Source organism: Dendropsophus ebraccatus, chromosome 5 (assembly GCF_027789765.1).
Source record: "Dendropsophus ebraccatus isolate aDenEbr1 chromosome 5, aDenEbr1.pat, whole genome shotgun sequence".
Lineage (NCBI taxonomy): Eukaryota > Metazoa > Chordata > Amphibia > Anura > Hylidae > Dendropsophus > Dendropsophus ebraccatus.
Genome location: NC_091458.1, coordinates 135,855,965 through 135,859,201, shown reverse-complemented (window position 1 = coordinate 135,859,201; position 3,237 = coordinate 135,855,965).

Sequence of the window (3,237 nt, the reverse complement as noted above, 5' to 3'; positions counted from 1 at the left end):
AAGTCTGTAGAGGACGAGGCGGGAGGAAGACATGGCGGGGCTGTCATGTGACACGCAGTAGAGCTGATCAACAGTTCGGGTGTCAAACTCGTGGCCCTCCAAGGTGTTGCAAAACTACAATTCCCATCATGCCTGGACAGACAAAGCTAAAGTTTTGGCTGTCCAGGAATGATGGGAATTGTAGTTTTGCAACACCTGGAGGGCCGCATGTTGACGCATGTGGTATACAGTATCTGAGGGGGGAAAGGTGACCGCCGCTATCCCCTCCTTGTACAGCAGAGGGCGCTACTGATCCGGATCTATAACGAAACCTGAATTGTGCTCAGATGACAGTAAAACTTCAATAAATTATCCATTTCCACTTTCTTCCAGAGACAGCACCACTCTTGTCTTCAGTTTGGGTGGGGTTTGCCAATTAGTTCCATTTAAGTGAATGGAGCTTGATTGCAAACCACATCTGAACTGGAGACGAGAGGGGCTGTCTCTGGAAGCAAGTGGCCATGTTTTTGTAGCACTGGATAACCCCTTTAAGTACTTCTTATGGAATTTGCTTATGATCACTAAAGAAGAGCAAACTTGCTGGAATTGGACTGCTGAACTAATTTTGCTATACTCCCTGGGCCAAATGCCTGATCCATGGATTTTTTTTTTAAGAGAAAAAAAGGTGATACTCACCTATCCCGGCCTCCACGGCTCTTGTTCCCCTGCGCTAGGTAGTGATAGGCTGGGAGTGCAGGCCCTGCTTAGAGAGTGTGATGCTGTTATTTGTTGTAACATTTAACATGTCATCGGATCATGTGATATTGATCGCACGGGGTGTCTCCGCCAAAAGACCTGCTGCCATCCTGAGATACAGCAGTGCACTCCACTCCCCAGCCAGCCAAAGATCCGACTTCAGCTTCATAGACTGCAATACAGTGAACAACTCAGATTTAATTGAAAACCATAGATAGTCCTTGACACATATGATAGGGTAAATTGAGCATTTATGACCGCCACATTGCAAAAATTCCACTTCTTTCCCTTCTTACATTTCGGCTATTCTATCACTTTATTCCTCCCCACATGCCAGGATCAGGGTTACTGGTATGCTATCATATAAGTGATGGAACACGGCGGGGCTGCCCCCTGTCTAACGTTAGAGACCCTAATCCAAAAAATAAGGCTAAATCCAGAGGTCACTGGCCTTAAGATAGGAAACTTTAAAGGGGTACTCCAGCGTGGGGGCACTTTTGTGCTGGGACCGGGGAGGAGGTGGCCTAGGGAAAAGACATCCACTCACCTCCCCGGTTGCAACGGCGGGTCCCGCATCGCGGCGCTCAGGTGCCCGGTTCCCGGCCGCTTCAGGGTGTCTGACGCGTGCCCGAGACATGACGTCTCAAGGCCGCTCAGCCACTCAGTGAAGGAGGTGGGACTGAGCGGACTTGAAAGGGATCCCGCCTCCTTCACTGAGTGGCTGAGCGGACCTGAGACGTCATGTCTCGGGCACGCGTCAGACACCCGGAAGCGCTGGAATCGGGGAGGTGAGTGGACGTCTTTTCCCTAGGCCACCTCCTCCCCGGTCCCAGCACAAAAGTGCCCCCCTGCTGGAGTACCCCTTTAAACACAAAACAGCCACGTTCACAGAAGATTTGCTCCTATTTATTACACTAAATTGATATATTTAACAAGTTAAACAAGTGTCTTACTTTACCATATCTGAGGCTATGAATATTATGGCCCTCCCAAACACAGTAGCCAAACATGAAACCTCGCTCCCCTTCACTTGGGCTAAGACGTCTATAATATAGGCAACCATATCGACCCGGGCCAGACCAAATTATTCTTAGCTGACTAAAATAAAATAAAAAATAGTAATAATTAAAAAAAAACCTTTCAAACCTCAACATACCATTTATATCTTGGATGGGGTGAAAGAACAAAGGATTGCTCAGCGGGGGAGCTATTCAGAGGGCTGAAGAGGTCCACACTACGGAATCACGGCGGATTACCCGCCGCGGATTCCGCAGCTCACCCCCGCGCACATCTCCGCTTGTCCCATTGGCTTCATTCTATGGTTTGGCAGAGCGGGTTTGTTCTATGGGCATACGGTGGAGTCTGCCAAACCATAGAATGAACTCTATGGGACCAGTGGAGATGTGCGCGGCCGCGAGCAGTGGAATACGTTGCGGGTGATCCGCTGGCTAGTGTGGACATACCCTAAAACTCATATTGGCAACAATTTGGCATTCCAACTACCACCCACTTCCAGTAAATGTTTAATAAATAAAATAGCTTTGTCGGATCTCTCACAGCTAGACCGCAAGTTTGCAACAACATATTTACGGTTACGCATGAGCCCTTATTTTTCAGACACCAGTTGTACTTTGCAAAGAAGGACTTAATTATTCCATAAAACATGTTTTGTTTTTTTTATTTCAGGGGGTTTTGTGTTTATGCCATTTGCCCTATGGTAAAATTGACATGTTATTTATGTTCCTCAAGTCAGTACAGTTACAATGATAGGCAATTTATACAACTTTTATTTTATTTCATGGCTTTTAAAAAATTAAAGCTTTTTTAAAAAAAATTAGATGTTCGCTCTATTACCATCCTTATAACGTTTATCCTTTGGTCTATGGGACTGTGGGATGTGTCACTTTTTGTGCCATGATCTGTACTTTCTATCTGTACCTTGTTTACATATATGCGACTTTCTGATGGCTTTTTATTACAATTTTTCTGGATTTGATGCGACCAAAAATCAGCAATTTTGCACTTTGGCTTTTTTTTTAGTGCTTATGCTGGTTACCGTGCGAGATCAGTGAAAATTTAATAGCTTGGCGTTTACGCATGCAGCGATACCAAATATGTTTATTCATTTATTTTTATTTATAAAATGGGAAAATGGGGGTGATTTAAATGTATATTAAGGGATGGGATATTTTTATTAATGGAAACTTATTTTTTTTAGTCTGTAGTTTAAAGTCCCCCTGGGGGACTTCTATGTTAACTATACTGATCTCTCATAGAGATCAATGCAGTACATACTGCATTGATCCATGAGATCAGTGTTCCATTACTATAGGCAGCTGGAGCCTAGAGCAATGGAGTGCTGAGCCAGGATCAGCATCTGGCTAGAAGCAGGGATCACCCCTCCACGATCGCATCATGGGGGTGGTGATCCTGCCACTATACCACCAACAATGGGGGGGGGGGAGCCATTTAAAGGGTACCTATCATTTAAACATAGTGACA